The sequence below is a fragment of the Pecten maximus genome, chromosome 5 (genome assembly GCF_902652985.1).
Source record: "Pecten maximus chromosome 5, xPecMax1.1, whole genome shotgun sequence".
Taxonomy (NCBI): Eukaryota; Metazoa; Mollusca; class Bivalvia; order Pectinida; family Pectinidae; genus Pecten; species Pecten maximus.
The window spans coordinates 18939385-18957754 of NC_047019.1; the positions used below are offsets into that span (position 1 = coordinate 18939385).

Consider the following 18370-nt stretch of genomic DNA (forward strand, 5'->3'; position numbering starts at 1 on the left):
GCTGAAGAAAATTTAACACATAAAGTAGCAAAACATTTCACATGAATTATTATTTTTGAACACCATTTTGACACTCAGTCAAAGATTTATTTGCTTGAAAAAAGGTAGGGGCGCCCTAATTAGGTCAAATACGGTATACAGTATTTATATATATAAGCGGTTAGCCAGAGGTGAGGGCACTTACATGACAACACTAAGAGGCAATAGTATCCTCTTAAGAAGGCCATTATGGGTTTAGTATACATATGCATGACACACTTTAATTTGCTAATTTTCATATTCAACTGAATACTTCACCACAGGTAAGCGTTAGCCAATTTTGACATTTTTGTCCAGTGCAAGCATATATCACACAGAGTAACAACCAGGGGATGTCACAAAGGATTCGTGTTTAATCTCGTACCAAATTTGATTAGTGCCTGGAGGAAGGCGCACTATCGCCTCATAGTACCCATGCGTGTTCAGTATTCGGTGATGTGATGTACTTGTACTAAATATGTATAGATAGTATCGTATGTAGATGATGCATGCAAAGTATTTCACTCTATCTATAATGCACACATACAGTAACATTGCAAACTAATCAGATACTAAAAACAGGAAAAATTAACCATACATCAGTGTTTGACAAAATTTCCGGGTGTTTTTTCCATGTATCTGTTATTCAATATCAATTATGTATAGGTAAGGCAGTATATATTGGGATTCTATTGGACAATTGATCTATTTCACTTTACAAAATAAACATTATATGGAAGTTCTACTGTCTTGATGATTAACGATGGAAAGTGCTGTAATTGTATCCATAAAGAGTACTTGCTATGAAAATTAACAACAGGACTCAACAGGAAAATGATTATCTGTTGTAGAATTACAGTCTATTATTGTGTATGTATACGTACTGTCTAGCTCTATCAATGTATTTTTAAATCCACAAAGCCGAATTAGCAGAGAACATTTTTACAGACTGTCAGTTCATCTACACATAACCTAGAGATATGTACTTCATAAAGCCTTACTAATTAGGCAGAAAGATCAGCCAAGTCTCTGAGCTCAGATAAGTTAAATTCCACAGATTATCTTTTCATAATACACGATGGGTCAGATCAATGTTAATTGTGGGTCTTACAAATTCCATGTCTCAGCTAACACACAGGCTATATCTTACCTATATATGTCATACCCTTCTATAGAACAAATATGAACACAAGAATGTTATCAAGATCTCGGTAAGAAAATCAACAAAGTCTTATATATAAAGCCCAAACAAATGTTTACTTAGAAGTCTCTGAATTCTGAAAATTTGTACCGCCAGCATACTTAAATCCTGCAGCCTTGTGGAGACTCAAAGCAGAGAACTGTAGCGAATTATATATAATAACTCAAGGTATTAAGTGGACAGGGGGATATAGTAGTACTATATCTGTGACCAACACCAATTATATTAATGAAAATGTTATGCAACATCATATGATCTTAATAATAATAGCTGTCACTAGCTTTTAAAATTCCCAAACACATGAATATAAACTGAACGTAATTTGCTGTAAAAACATAGTTGGTATATGTATGCAATGATAAAACATACAATTTACATAAATATAGCCCACACTGCAGTCTTATGTCATATATTCACTTTTTCAATGCAAGCTGATTTTTTTCACAGGTACCCATGGTTAATCGTATATTATGTGTAGAACAGCTGTGATATCTCCATTGTGGAAATGTACAGGCATGTTTCTATGAAGATGTACCCAGCATGCATAAACTATGAAACTGCTGAGCAGGAAGCTCAATGTTTAACACTGTCACGCTCGCATAACTAGATTGGTAATTATGGTAAGTATTTTGTGGTGTTTCTATGTGGTATGTATGTAGGGTTTGTATTTAGTGGTGCGCTACCTATAAGTCGGACCTCTCTGTCAGGTAAGTATTTTCGATAAGGCGCGAGAGATACCAGATGACGGGCGATCGGTAAGGCACGCTCTGGACGGAGGATCGTTCGAGGTATTGGAGACATTGTTATATTTGTCTCATATGAGTGAAAGCACAGAAAGCTGACTGTGGTAAGTGTTTGCCCCTTTTTTGGTTTATATTGCCCATGTATTTATCCGATTGGATTATAGTATTTACCTGTAGGAGACCGGTCAAGCATTTATAGTTGATGCGGTCCACTCGTGCGTGACTGAGTTGTTTACGTGTATGTTTGAATTTCTATAACTAGTTATTGTTTTATCTATATGTTATAATGGTAACTATAGTATCAATAAGCTGTATAAGCAAGACATTTGTATATCAGTCATGTATTAGTTGTATACGGGCCAGTTATTGTCATGTATTTAGTGTAAAGTAAGCGTATGCGTTTTCTATAGGTATGGAGGCCCATAGGTGATAGACTGTAATTATTTATTGTACGCTGTGGACCCGCATGTTTACCTAACTGGTAATTCGCATAAGTATGCTATATTATTCAGTAATTATAGTAATATTTAAGGAATGTTATTTAATTATCATGAATTTATATATAATTGTATATCTAGAAACCCCAGTTTGTTAGGAGTGTAAATGTATGGAAGCGCGTAAGTGAAATAAATATCTAGCTCTTGTATACGCGAAGAGACTTTTAAACTACCTGGAATATTACGGATTTCTACAAACTATGTCCTATTTTCTGTATTTACCAGCTTTCTACCGTGGATTATCAAGGGAACTGGGTGAGATGGACCAGCCAACACAGTAACAGTTTTGATCATGACAGGGTCATCTACATGTGATAGTCAGTGGCGGTATAACCCAGCCTTGTTTCCCGGTGATGCAGTTGACTCATATAAGTCAGTGGTCAACAGTTCGACCTACATGTATACCTGTGTGGTTTCCATGTGGCAGTGATGATGATTCCGATATCAGCTGATTGTTGCGTTAACACTGAAGTGTTATGAGATACTGAAGTATCTACATCTACACTCATAGCTGGCTACTCAGGTGACGTGATAAGGACAGAGGACCAGAGGAGTTGATTGGAAAGGAAGAGGACAGAACTATTAAAAAGACTGTATATATCCTTATGTGTAGTGTGAGTGTGAGTGTGTGTGCATTTTGTAGATATAATAGCCTTATAAATACTGTAAATAAATATGTATATACTGTATAGAATGCTTTATTGTGTTATCAATACTGGGTATGGCTGTGCCGCTCTGACCACAGTTACAAACACACATTCCAATCCTGCCCAAATGCACAACTTCTTTTTGTGCATCAAGAAGTGTTTTCCATAAAATACCCCCTTAAACATGTGTGCATGCATATGGTTGACACAAGCGTTACAAATCAAAACTGATGTCAGTTAATTTCAGTTTAATGTACCCACAGGGGCTTGGCACGATTTTCCAAATGATAGTCTATATATATATGTATATAGTATCTATATACATATATATATAGACTATCATTTGGAAAATCGTGCCAAGCCCCTGTGAATGTACCTTGGAAGTTAATGCATCAACTATAAGCTAATAAGCTGACTCCAATGAATAAAGTTATACTTTGTATATTATTCATGTAGTATTTATAAGAAAAGTAAAATGTATACCATAGATAAGAAATATTTGGAGAATTTTTTTTATTTACTAACACTAATTAAAGCTTATTCTAAGTTACCCTGCAGTTTCAATACACACCTTCTGCAATATATAGCACTAATTAATGAGTTAGTTCCATAAGAGAGCAGGGTGAGTCAAGTGATTGACAGACAGTCTGTTCACATGTACATATCATTTCACAATTATAATATTAAACAGGAATTGGATGTATGTATAGACAGTGATTTAGCTAAATAATCTAGTAGTCCTGTATACAGGTAGAAAACAGTTTAAAATGTAACACAGCCAGTCTCCACAGGATTTTATTGCATTGCAATTAATAAGGTGATGCCGAGCATCCGTCCATGATTTGCAATAGATTTATCTATCTGGTAAATGCCACAATAAAATATGCCATAATTTAGTTACAAAAAATGGATAATATATAATATGATACCTGTATAGGGGCTATAGTATAGATGACATCATCTAAATAGTCGACTACCACTACACTATAGTATCTATATATATCCAATGCAACTGCATCATGGCTTGGTACGATCAATATATAGGCTTTTGCTTGTCAACACAAAGGGAAGTACATGTTTACCAAACAATTTACATGTACAGTATAATATACATTAGGTATAGGATTTGATGACGCATATATAGCTAACTGATTAAACAGAACTTCCTGAAGATGAAACAAAATATGGGTAAAATATGAACAAAATCTAGGTATGATTCATGACAACACAGGAAATTCTATCAGAAATTTCCATTTTGATAACTTATTTTTCTATGAAAATCTACAAGCTTATTTTGAATTAAAGCATCTGCATTGGTTAAATTTTATCAATTTAAGACTATTTGGAATTCAATCAAATAAAAAAGCTCAGTTTCCTAGTGTATTATCTTGTATTTGAATATGTGCCCAGATATTCATGTATTCATATATATATATATTGGTATATAAATAACTGAAAGATAAAAGCTTCAAAAATAAATTTTATTACAAACTATACTGTATACTGTACGAAACACTTTAGATAGCACTTAATTCTTTCTATTAAAGACAAACTCACTCAATAATCCTAAATGGAACCCAGAAAGTTTATTTAGTCCCTAGTTTTAATGGAAATTACTAGTACAGCTCTATAAATTTATCATAAGAGATGAAAATAAAAAAGTCAATAATAAAGTATTACACTGCCTGATTTGTAACGCTGAAAGTGACAAACACCTGCATATGATGTTTTGATCATATGTCTAATTCAGCCAATCACAACATCCTATTATAATTGCAAGTAAATTCTACATAGCTATACTGTTTGATTCAGTAGCATGTGCACTAAGTTAAAATCATATGTATCAAGCTTAAGCCTCTTTTTACTGACAGACACATACAATGCACATATTTTTGTCTGGTCTTATTCAAAAACACTGGGCCACATGTCCAACTGATAGATCATACACACCTGAAACACTGACATGGGTGGACAAGTACAAAACACATAGCTCCCACACGCAGTATATGATGGACAGGTCAAATCACATGTGTACATTTCCTACCTGTCCATAGGTGTAACCAGTATAAGGTATATATACCTAGTCATCACACCAACAGTGTATGCTAGGTAAGACCCTCTGTATAGGTGTTGACAGTTAGTTGTATACACTGGTCCTTTTACAGTTAATCTAGAGATGACCACTACAGCTATAGCTAGTGGCCATGAGATCACACCTGGCTCAGGTAGATGAATGTCACAGGTGAACCTTATTAAATCCAGGTGTGTAATTCAGCTTACAGAACTCCTTTGATGATTTTATAACCACCAATTTCACAATCATTTGGAGAATAAACTTTCCTGATTTTAATGTAGTTACTGGTGTTTACCTGTCAAGGACTTAGATATTATATCGTAAGGCCTTAGATAACACATTTATACACAGGTATATACACACTGATGACTAGACCTGATAATTGCAGGTACGCAACACCCACCCACACGTGTTTACCTAACAGTAGGAGTACAGTATCTTCCAGCTTATTAGCTCACTATACAAAGACTCATTCAACAGCATGTCGTCATCAGCTATTTCCAACATCAGGCATCATAGACTTGAGAGTCCATACATTATAGAGACAAACAAAAGGCCTCTATTACAGCTGCACGCAGCACTATCAAGTATCCATTACATATAACAATGTATAATGAAATACAAGGTTAGGTTTCTGAATTCAGATTCATTTCAACATGAACTGGTATTTTTTCAATACATCTTCCTTATTCCTCTATGGAATTTACCAAAACAGTCTCAATGATACAGTACTATATATGTATCTGAATCAACAGGTTATTGTAAAAAAAAAAAACTATTTGTCAGCTTGTAGAATTGCTGTATAGAAAGTCAATAAACATTAGTCATTTCAAGGAAACTGTATCTGCCATAATATAACATAATGGAGACAACATAGTCTTGTCTGTCCTGACACTGTACCGTATTTATCGGCAAAATTAGCCGGGCAGGCATACAGTACCCGACTACCGTAACAAACGTTAACCCATTCATACAATACTAATCTTTCATTGTCCTGTAATATGGATCCGACAAAACTGAGTTAAAGTTGATGTGTTACCTCTCCTTCCTCTTGGCTAGGATGAATACTTATATAGGAGGGAGATATGGAGGGAGATCTATATCACATTTTACTATTGGCAATTTTGCAATCTATTCCTTCTTCATCACAACCAGCTGAAACTGTCAATTCACACAGTAACAATACTCCAGCTAACCCCTAGTCACAAAATTGTAAATCACAAACATGTACACCATTACAGTGAAACAGATCTCCAAAGTACTACATTGTCAATTTAGGTTTTGTCACGCAAATCCATCTACGTTTGAAATACAATAATTACAAGTCTATGACTCGTATGAATTGACTCCGTAAGGACAGTCACAATATACTGGTACTGGTACTTTTGATCCGTTGATAAACAAGATAGACAGAATATCATCTAACAAAATAGGATTCTTTGTTGTAAGGATATGGTAACATTTGAAATGATGCTATCTCACAAAGTTTCAAGCAATTTTATCTGATTTAAGGCAATTGTTTAGAATCTTGAAAACACAGAAAAATTAATCTACCTGTAATTTTATGAAATATATTGTATTACCAGGTATACATATAGTAAAGCTAATATAATGAACAGATTGTTGTAGCTTGAGATATTACATAAATTTCTTCCTTATTTTAGAAATTTTCCATGAAACACAACTGAAAAATAAACTGTTTCATTTAGTATCTTTTTTCCTGTTGTCAATACACCATGAAACTACCTGAAACCATACAGAATTGTGAACTGTATGTGTATCATTGTAATATGAAGCTATGCATATTATAGGTTGTGTGGAACCCTCTTTTCACATTAATTTGGACAATAAATTATATGTTTATTAATAAAACCACAAGTTATGATTTTCATAAAAAAAAAATAAGAAGATATGAACTGATCCACATATAATAATACCATGACGTCTTTCATTGAAAGCTACAAGGATGCAGTATGTGGTTTGTAATATATATATATAATCACTACATTAAATTATTGTGAAGAGTTTCTGATATGCTCTGTCCTATACAACAGTACAGACCTATTGGTGTACAAAGTCTATCAGGTAGGTAAAATATATGCAAGTCATATTAAGTCTAAATATTCTGAATGTCACCTTCTGCGAAGGATAAAGCTGTAATGCTGTGTGTACACCACCATGTATATGTGTCTTAAACTTCATTATCAGATTTCACTAGCACAAAAATTAAATCATCAGACACCAAGTTCTGCATACATTTAAAAATTCTTTTAAAGAAATTTAAAACCAGTGCTATTTAACAAATGGTATAAGAATACATGTATACATATCTCCACTTCATCCCAATAGTTGTTTAGAACTGTTTATTTTGTTTGTGTGTACAGAACTACTAAATATAGTAAGGAAGTTGTGCAAACACAATTCGAACATCAAAAATCTCACCTTGCTGTCATAACTTGTCAATTTAATATTTCAAGGAACTTACAGAAAGCAGATCCTTCATGCAATGATATGTGTTGTCTGCTATCAAATTACAACTCTACCCAGCACAATAACAGAAGAAATCCATTGGGTATATGATAGCAGTAAGTGTTCTCTCTACACAATTATGATATATGTAGACACCTGGACAATGAAATTCACATGTATACAGACAATACCAGTCTTACGGTGTATGTCCTTATATCCCACCTGATGTATAACAAAGACCTTTTAAGTCTGCCTTACAACATGTGGGAACTGGTATACCAAACACAGAAATCTTCCTTAAAGCTTAGGAGTATAAATAAACAAAAGGTGTTTCACAAATACCAACTTCATAATTATCTACCAACTGACCCTTCCACCAAAGTGTGTCGGTATGTATATCAGTATATCTGTAGGTAATCTATTGGCATTCCTCTACACTCCCCCATGATCTGTACATGTAGGTCTGTTTCAACCCAATACACTAAATATCATCACAGGCCATCTATATATCTAGGTGCTTACATTTACCTACATTAGCTTAATTTCACATTAAACACAATTTTTTCTTTTCACTTTTAATCAAACGATCCAGTTCAAAGTGCTCAAAGGTTACATGTTAGAGAACTTAAATATTTTTATATGAATAGAATACCGTATTAGCTATTATGAAAGTCTGGCACAATACCTATAGCACAGCAGTATATTATATATCACTTCTATTGCTATAGATATAGGGTACACACACACACACACACAGAATATTGATATCTACATCATAGAGCTACTGCCAAAACTCATATTATACAAAGTCAACAGTCATCATTGTACTGTTTCCATTTATTTGGTAATTGACTTGAAACCAAGCTCTATTTCATCCACATCCATTTGTATGCAGAACCTCTATCTCTTGGGAGTAAGATGCTATTTATTTCCACTTGCTCTTCCAGACACTTTTTCCTCAAAGTTAAAGGGTATAAAAGCTACACGTCTTCCCAAATGATGTTCTACGAGAACAAAAATTTACCAAAACAGTCTCAAGTTTGAACTGCTTTCAAAATAAAAAATATAAATAGTACAAATATGGTCTATCCTGGAGGAAACATTTCCACTGGCCAGCAGCTGTGATGTACACATGCACATTAGTAATTTATCTGTAATTAGTAATTTACAAGTAAGTATATGTAGGCTTAACTTTCTAACTCATATCTTCTATCCTACAGCTGCAGGTACCACTATCTTCAGTCTGTTTCACCTGTACTATACCTTCAGTAAACCAATAACTGATAATAAACTTGCGTACACCAGCTAACACATGTGGGTCGTACCAGTATGTATTCTCATGATACACTTCTTTTTATAGATTTGACACATCTGGCATGTTATACTAAGTTTTCTTATACTGATATAAGCACCTTGCTTGTAGTAAGCGATACTAGAAGAGTTAATATGTTGATGAAAGACAAAATAAATAGATTAATAGTGTTAATTTGACAACATTTAAATTTATTTATCTGTGATATGTATCACGTAATTGTAGTATAGATTTTGATGTCTGTACAGATCAATGCAAACCTAATGTAAATAGTACCTACCGTATACATATATATATATATATACTACCGTATATATATATATATATATACTGTGAAAGATGATGAATCATTAAGAAATTATATTAATTATACCTTGTGATCATTAAAATAAAACTTACATCACAGATATATGTAAATCCTTGTTGTTGTTCTTCTCCTCACTTGTAATTCAACAGCTAATTATTGATCTTCATTTCATTGTCTTCACGTTTATCTATTATTGGTTAACTATGTAGACTGACACTTTGTAATGTATAAATCTACATCAACAACACCAACACTGGTGATCAATGCTTGTGCTCACGATATATATATAGATCCCTACACAAAGCCTGACACATTAAACTGTACCTATAAACCCTAACATTCATGTATCAGCCATCCTGGAGGAAACTGTTCAAGTGAATGACCTAACATAACAGGAAAGTTATATGGTTGTGAGCAATCAAGACAAGCTTATACGTATACCCATAGTCCTGATTACGTATTTAACCTCTGTAAACAACCAACATAATGATAATTTTAATTTTAGAAAGTCAACTACTTACATTATCATTCAATAGATAAAACTTCCAAAGAGGAGTAATATAAATGTATGGTTTTATTTTTATTATGTTTATAAAAATCTTTAAAAAAAAAAGTTAATTTAAATAAAATTGACTAAAACTATACTGTCTCTGGAAATATGTTTACTGTGAACAGTTTCACTTACTCAGGACCTGAAGTGATTCAAAATCTAATCCTTGGATTTAGATATTAGTAATACAAAAGTTATGATGAGTCCTGTCATCATATACGTAAACTTTACAACAGTTAATTTTGTAAATAAGCAGCAAATTACAAGAACATCAATTAAATTTCAAACAAAACCAATGAAGGAAGTATGATTTATCATTAGAACTGGCTCCATCCCAACACCAGTGTACACCTGTGACTCAGATCATCCTATGGTACTACTTCCAACATATGCTGCTGACTCCCATGGCCACAGATGATGGACACACATACACTTTATGGTCTGTATACTCAATGTAATGAAAGAGAGCTTAGCTGAATCAACAAACTCAAACTCATTCATATAGTGGATAAAACTCAGTTTATGTAGCCCTGGATGAGGACCTCAAAATAATCACACTCCATTTGTTTGATATAAATCGGACAGGATCTTCTAGAGCTACCAATGATTAACCAACACTGAACACCAGAATCCACCAACTGTAACCTATGGCTTAATGGCATTGAACTTCATCTTAAATAAAAGCTATTTCACTGAGTATTTTTTTAAGTGGAGTCCTTTTCAGATAGAAGTGGGGTCCTTCTATTAGTGTCCTGTTTAAATTACTGTTTAGTTTGAATGCATGAGAGTCCTTTATTTTACTGTTTAGTTTGAATGCATGAGAGTCCTTTATTTTACTGTTTAGTTTGAATGCATGAGAGTCCTTTATTCTCTATCAAGGATTTAGGGATACCATCAGGTATTCATTCAGTAAATAATACTATAAGTATGGTGTATATTAACTTTCATACCAAAATCCCATAGCCAGATTAAATGATAAATCTTAACTAGATGTAAATTTTATCAATTGATATAAATACTGTACAGCAAATCTGAAGCTAGGAATCTACATGCATTTAGAACTTAAGACAATCTGGAAACAAGACCAGCATGTGAGGAACTGGGCAATATATATATATACTGTTATTAAAATCTACAGATCCAGACCACTTCTTTACTATAAATAGTTCCAGTGTTTATCAACAATTTTTGAGCAATATTCAAAGACATGCCCAGCGGCAGGTACCAGTGTTACATGCAACTGGGTCAAGCTAAAGTTTTCCAGAAACTTGTTCACAAAATTGTAAGCTTACCATTTAGTTTGCCATTGTAATCCAATATAGTAACATTAACACAAAAGGTAAAATAAGATGTTTATAATTCACTCAGCAAATTCATAACTTACTAAAACTGAAAACATAACATTGAAATGAAACAGCATCAGCTGTTAATCATTATGTACATTCTCCTATGTCTTTCTTCATGGTAATGACTTACAATGAACAAATCTCATACTGCATCTGTCTGTCTGTTTAATGATATTTATAGAAAAAATTGGCAGTCAAGCAACAAACTTTTACTAAAACAAAAGACTTAAGTTTATCTTTGCTATTTGCTAAGTGTATCCACTATCCACATCAACAACAAACAGCTGGCATATGGGTTATATGACGGACCTGCACTAAAGACTAATTATAGGGGCAATAACTATGTGTAGCCAACTATACTAATAATACACTATCCAATGTGTATAACTAGACTAAATATAGCTAAATACTTCAAATACTTTACATTTCTGGTGTTATATTGATCTGGGCTATAGTGACAATTCTCAAGTTCATTTCAGAATTGCATCATTACATTTACCTCAAATACCATTTTATTGTAATTCTTTGAAATGAAAACTAGCATTAAAACTCATTTTTCAGTTTTGAAAATATTTTAAAATAACAAAACAATGCATAGTTGTTGAATAATAATTAGTTGTCAACCTGTCCAGGGCATCCAGTAGACCCTTGAGAGTATGTTTTTGACTCCCCAAATTGAGATCTAGCTGACTCCTGGGTTTGAAGGGACCTCTATTTGACATATGTTTTGACCCTTCAGATTTCTAAGAAATAGTGATTTGACTTCTGAAATTGCTAAAAGTCAAGGGTCAACATGATGCCCTGCTGTCATCATATAGTACTTAAAAATTCTGAAGTCTGGAGCAGTCTCCAAGTATCCAGGGTTTCATTATTATTTTATGCAAACTACAATCTACCTTCATTTTAACAAAGATAAAACAATTAAATTAAAATTTGATTAAGATATTGAAAGTGTTGGAGTCAGATCCTATCAAATAAGTAAGCAATAAACTAAGAATTTGAATGTGGCTATCTGTTTGTACTGCCAATTCAAACAACCCAATAGATTGTGTCAATAACCAATATAAACAAATCACTGATCATGGAAGTAAAGTGGCCATGGCTGATCATCAACACAACATGACCAGCAAACATCCAAAACTGTAAAGTGGTTGAGAGTTTAAATAGCCAGCAATTCATGAACTTGTGCCAAAATGATTCATGGTCCACGCTAATATGATCCCATTCATTCAGAAAATTAATCTGTAATTTTGTAGGTGAATAGGTGTGTGATATGACTGACACATAAAAGGGGCCAACTCAACTTGACCAGTAAACACATTGGAGGTAGCAAGCGAGATAAATGCCTGACATGTATAAACATTTGGCTTAATGACCAATAAGTGTAAGGATTGGTCAATATACACTTCGTCTTCATTCATGAACAGTATGATGATCATCAGTAGACAATCTTGACAAGCTTGTCATCAAAAACAATAAAGGTAATAGCTTTTACCTGATTGTCTATATCAGCTGAATGTATTATAAAACCTTTCATGGGTTTAAAAAACCTTTGACTTAGTTGTGTTTTTGTTTTGTCTAGTCCAATCAGCATATATATATATATTTAATTAAAACAAAGACATTTGACAAATTGAAATACACACAGTAAGTAATTGGACTCACAGACAAACATGACATGTATACAAGTATTCCACTTATATTCATATCCTTTAACATACATGTATAACCTTTCAGTATTCATTCTTTTTTTAGGATATATTTACAAATGACTTGTTATGCCATTTTTTGAATATATTCCTGACAATTAACTGACTGTTAGGCGTACACTGGTCCAAAAATATAAATTTTATCACATATATATGTATGAGTTTTTTATTGTTACAATGCCAGGCATTTGTCTATTTGAAGTATCTTGTTAATGTAACAAACACAAACAATGACAGTGAACTTAAATCGAAGTTTAACTATACTAAGACCAGTAATTTATAACCGGATAATACAAATATAGGTTGGAAATTCTATGGTGACTTGGTGATCCTTGATAGACAACAATTATTTTTGTCTTTATTATAAAAGGGCAGTTGCTTATTTTTATCACTATATGTCAAAAACCTAATATGTGATGACACAAAAGTAGATATAGAGCACAGGTGCCTGACTCGTTTTATAAAATAATAACATATAAGAGTATATATAAATGAGATCTATATGTACTCTTATATGTAATTATTTTTTAAAACGAGTCAGGCACCTGTGTATAGAGCAACCTATCAAGAATGTACATGTGCACACTTGTGTACACAGCTGCATACAGCAACTTACATAATCATTTTGAATTTACAATTGCTTCCTGTCTTCAAACCTTTAAATGTTTTCTATGTCAGATTTTAAACAAACGAGAGTGTGCAAATGCCAGAGGAGTGTAGGAGCCGCCCGTATGATTCACCAGGAGTTTGGGGAGGACCCGTAACTAAATAAGACTGTCCATTCAAACAGACGTGTGTCCACAAATCACGTACACACAATCAACCAAAAATCCAAACAAGTACATATTACTACGTGTCTTTACAGTAAATGCGATAATCAAAAAATATATATATATAGTGAACTTACCTATAAACAGATATGGTAAGTTTCCGCTCCATAGAAAAAAGAAATTATGTGTAACTCCTAAAGTTTTGCAAGCGGTGGTGTTCTGTAGATCCACAGTCAAGCGCCATTTTGCAACTGGTGATGCCTGACCCCTGTCGGGGTGTTCTTGTGTATTCCACATCAAGGGAAACTACTCTTGCTTGCTTGCACGTTACTGACACTTTTTTTTTCGTCCCTTGTTGAAATACGGATATGGACCAATTTATTAGTGTTATTATCATCCCATTAATTTTTCTCATAGAAGAAGGTTTTATCAGCAGAATTACAATGTAGTCTCAAGCCTAGATCTGCATCTTGTATTTATAGAAACAATATAAGCCCCTATCACTTGATACAAGCTTATATTAGTCAGAGACCTATATACTATATAGTATATAGGTCTCTGCATTAGTATATTAAAACATATTTTCACTTGACGAGACATCAAGTGATTGGGCACGAGTTGTTGCAACTAACAGCTGCCTTCATCCAACAGCACAATACACAATAGTTAAGTATTGACAAAAATAGTTCATGTGATGACACACTTTGATTTTAAACATGAACAAGGAAAGAACGCGAGGGAATGTGTGAAAGATCAGAAGGTTGCCTAGGCTGGTTCAAGCATTTTTGTTGGTTTAATGAAACAAAAGTAAAGCCAGTATAATATTAACATTGTTTGAAGAAGAAAGTCCGGATCTCTATAAGCTATTTCTTTAAAGATTCTGATAAGTTTAAGAAACCAATATAAACGAGATAGGTTTGTATAACTAACTGATGAACTAACTAACTATAACTCTGAAACAAGGTATGTAGGGAATGTTTATATGGTTATGTTCTTGTTTAATTATCCTTTTTATGTCTTTGAAACTGAAAATATATCAACTGAAAGTACTTGCAGTCAATTATCAGGTTATAATCAGATATCATGGGTCAAGACATTCAGACATTTTTTTGTTTTGTTATTATTATTGTAAGCTGCAATTAATTCTTAAGTTGACATGACATTAGAATCTCGAAATCCACATTGTAAATGTAAACTTTATTTAGTTTGCAGCAATTGCGAAAAAAGTTAGATAACGCCTGTTGGCCCGGATTGAAGCTCGTGAGGGGTGTTACTGTGGGAGAAAACTGGAGAACCCGGGAACTTGTCCCCACACGACCACCCAAATCCAGAATCATCATTCTGTTAATAGTAGCTAGGAGTCTCTACTTCGGACCAATGGCATGGGTATAGTTGTAAATTCTTGATCATAACAAGTATATTGCATGTCTTGGTGTAGCGTAATTGATAAAATATGACATTATGAAGTATAGTTTCAAAGGTTATTCAGTGACAGTTCTAAGTGTACCAATCAGATTGACTATGTAATGTACAAAGTAGTTTGAACCTACCTAAAATCATAATTGGCCTAAATGGAGTATCAGTAACGTCTCCAAACTAGACCGTTGTATTAAGCTGGCCTGTTTAGGCCGATACGAATGTTTTACTTTTGTCATGGACTAGCCACATTCGCCACATAATTTAACCTACAAATTGTCATTACATCCATATTATAAAGCAGTGCCCCAGACCATATATTTTATTGCCACGAAGAAAAACAATGGATTTTTGAACACGGATTAATCTCAAACAAACTGCATCCACATCCATCCCATAGCTCACAAACATTTCAAACTTTAGAAACTAATAAGAACATTTCAGTTTTGTGAATCTCTCCTCTATAAATACAGATTAGCAGGTCTCTGAGTTAGCAATCGCACTTTTCGTCAATAACGATTCAAGTCTTGGAGGGTCATTGTACATCTCGTTACAAGAATAACGATTTTTCTTATTACACGTTGACATGGTGAATTTATCGCCACAATAAAGAGGTGAAGATAAGGCGACCAAATGAAGTTTTTTTCTCTGGGCGGCAAAGCGCCAAGTAAGGAAATAACAGCAGCACATCATGATGGAAAGGAAAATATATATATAATGCATTAATGTAAACTTTATTTTATTCATTCATTGGTAACACATGAAAAGTAGACACAATCAGAAAACAAGAGATCCCAGAGGGATCTTGGCGCCCACCATTGAATGATCTTTATAGGTTCCATGTCAGATTGATCTTTTCTCTACTTTTCCCTTCCTCTAAGTCTTACTAATCTGTGTAAATTCAGAAACAGCCCTCTAGGACTTTTCAAACAAGGGTAACCTATATATAAAATTTAAGATTTGGCGATAATGGCTGTCTGTTGTTTTCGGATTGGTCCCAAAATGCAACACCAGGGACCAAGGGGAGCCTACATATGAAATTTTCAGAAAGATCCCTTCAGTACCTTCTGTAAAATAGCGATAACAAACTTCAATTGTCAAAATACAAGATGGCTGCCTGTCAGGCAGGTTGTTTTCTGACTGGTCTCAAAATCCAATATGCATAACTAGGCACAGAGGGCAACCTACAAATGAAATTTCAGAAAGATCCCTTCAGCAATTTCTGAGAAATAGCGATAACAAACTTCAATTGTCAAAATCCAAGATGGCTGCCTGTCGGCCATGTTGTTTTCCGATTGGTCTCAAAATGCAATATGCATAACTAGGCACCAAGGGGAACCTACATATGAAATTTGAGAAAGATCTCTTCAGTACTTTCTCAGAAATAGCGATAACAATCTTAAATTGTCAAAATCCAAGATGGCTGCCTGTTGGCCATGTTGTCTTCCGATTGGTCTCAAAATGCAATATGCATAACTAGGCACCAAGGGGAGCCTACATATGAAATTTGAGAAAGATCCCTTCAGTACTTTCTCAGAAATAGCGATAACAAACTTCAATTATCAAAATCCAAGATGGCTGCCTGTCGGCCATGTTGTCTTCCGATTGGTCTCAAAATGCAATATGCATAACTAAGTACCAAGGGGAGCCTACATATCAAATCTGAGAAAGATCCCTTCAGTACTTTCTCAGAAATAGCAATAACAAACTTCAATTATCAAAATACAAGATGGCTGCCTGTCGGCCATGTTGTTTTCCGATTGGTCTCAAAATGCAATATGCATAACTAAGTACCACGGGGAGCCTACATATGAAATCTGAGAAAGATCCCTTCAGTACTTCTTCAGAAATAGCGATAACAAACTTCAATTATCAAAATCCAAGATGGCTGCCTGTCGGCCATGTTGTTTTCCGATTGGTCTCAAAATGCAATATGCATAACTAGGCACCAAGTGGAACCTACATATGAAATTTGAGAAAGATCCCTTCAGTACTTTCTGAAAAATAGCGATAACAAACTTCTATTATCAAAATCCAAGATGGCTGCCTGTCGGCCATGTTGTTTTCCGATTGGTCTCAAAATGCAATATGCATAACTAGGCACCAAGGGGAGCCTACATATGAAATTTGAGAAAGATCCCTTCAGTACTTTCTCAGAAATAGCGATAACAAACTTCAATTGTCAAAATCCAAGATGGCTGCCTGTCGGCCATGTTGTTTTCCGATTGGTCTCAAAATGCAATATGCATAACTAGGCACCAAGGGGAGCCTACATATGAAATTTGAGAAAGATCCCTTCAGTACTTTCTCAGAAATAGCGATAACAAACTTCAATTGTCAAAATCCAAGATGGCTGCCTGTCGGCCATGTTGTTTTCCGATTGGTCTCAAAATGCAATATGCATAACTAGGCACCAAGGGGAACCCACATATGAAATTTGAGAAAGATCCCTTCAGTACTTTCGGAGGATTAGCGATAACAAGAATTGTTTACGGACGGACGGACGGAGGGACGGAGGGACGGACGACGGACCACGGACGCAGGGCGATTTGAATAGCTCACCATCTGATGATGGTGGGCTAAAAATACAGCATGAAATGGATTCAGAAACAAGTTTTTTAAAACTTATATTAATCCGTCTCCGTTAATGACTCATCAATTTAGCATGGTAACAAAGTGGGAGAATGAATATGAATATTGAAATAACTCTATATTGGAAAGAGACAGGTAGTGGGAAATGATAAGATGAGAAGGGAAAGAGAAAGAGGGAGACTGCCGATACCATTGTTCATTTAAAAAGAACTGCATGCTGATACAACTGTGAAAACGATAAATACAGAGTTGAAACGTGGAATTAATGGAATCTCTTGGAGCTGATAATGAATTGTTGCACACATTTAAAAATCAAGGAATTTTCGTCAAAAGTTAAGTTGTTGCTGCCAAAAAGTAATATTTCTGTCGAAATAGGATGATTTAGGGCAAAGAGGGAACGATTTCGAAGGTCGGAAAAAAGTCTACAATGTAATAAAAAATGTTCGTTAGTTTCATCAACTTGACAGTAGGAGCAAAGTGGACTATTTACCAGATTCCTACGAAACAAATAATATTTTAGTTATAATGCATTCGCCGACTGTTTAAGGATGTTAAATTTACGTTTTTTTTCTCTCGTTAATCAACGATATATTATGGTGATTTTAATAAATTTATACAGCTGAAACGATACAGTACAGTATTCACATAATATTTGTTTCATGATACGGATTTATGAAAGTTCTCACATGGATTTCAATAAGTTTTTTTTTTATATTATT

At 34.1% G+C, this 18370-nt stretch overlaps 1 protein-coding gene and 1 long non-coding RNA gene across 8 annotated transcripts in view; one reads left to right on the forward strand and one right to left on the reverse strand.

The window, feature by feature from the left end:
• LOC117327417 (protein-methionine sulfoxide oxidase mical3b-like) overlaps positions 1-13887 on the reverse strand; it is a 57130-nt gene extending 43243 nt beyond the window's left edge. For 6 of the 7 annotated variants that reach the window (XM_033884376.1, XM_033884378.1, XM_033884377.1 and 3 more), the window contains exon 1: positions 13781-13887. The gene's annotated coding sequence lies outside the window, so the exon portion shown is untranslated. Of the gene's footprint in view, positions 1-9360; positions 9533-13780 lie in introns of those variants that run through there. The other variant, XM_033884371.1, reaches the window with a different exon arrangement.
• LOC117327418 lies at positions 1802-3150 on the forward strand. The gene is made up of 2 exons (XR_004532634.1): positions 1802-2066; positions 2685-3150. It is a non-coding gene; the product is annotated as an uncharacterized LOC117327418 (long non-coding RNA).
• Positions 13888-18370: the final 4483 nt, after the last annotated feature.